A 439-nucleotide genomic window follows, 5' to 3' on the forward strand; every position below is an offset into this window, starting at 1 on the left:
CGGCCGGGCCCGGCGGCCCCGCTCCTTCCTTCCGTCTGCGCGTCCGTCCGAACGGCGGCACCCGGCCGGCTCCCTTAAGCGGAGGCGCCTCCCGCCGCCTCCTCCCCCACACCGGTCCCTCCCTCTCGGCTTGCTCCGGCGAAGTTTGCACGTCAAGCCCCCGGAGTGGAGCCAGGGCGAAGTCGGAAACGCAGCCACCTATGCAGGAGCCTGCCAGCCCCGGGACACCACCAAGTGTCCTCGCCGTTGGGCCTTCCCGCCAGGGGCCGACGTCGGGGGACAGAGGGGCTGGGGCTGGGGGCACTGCGCTGTTGGCTCGCGGCGGCCGCGCAGTTGTCAAAAGCATGAATGGGAAGCCGCCGCCGAGCGGGCGCCTGGCATGTAGGAAACAACGGGCAGGCGTGGAAATGCCGCCCAGGTGTTGGCCCAGGTGTCAGCC

The sequence above is a fragment of the Galeopterus variegatus genome, unplaced genomic scaffold (genome assembly GCF_000696425.1).
Source record: "Galeopterus variegatus unplaced genomic scaffold, G_variegatus-3.0.2 Scaffold179, whole genome shotgun sequence".
Classification (NCBI taxonomy): Eukaryota; Metazoa; Chordata; class Mammalia; order Dermoptera; family Cynocephalidae; genus Galeopterus; species Galeopterus variegatus.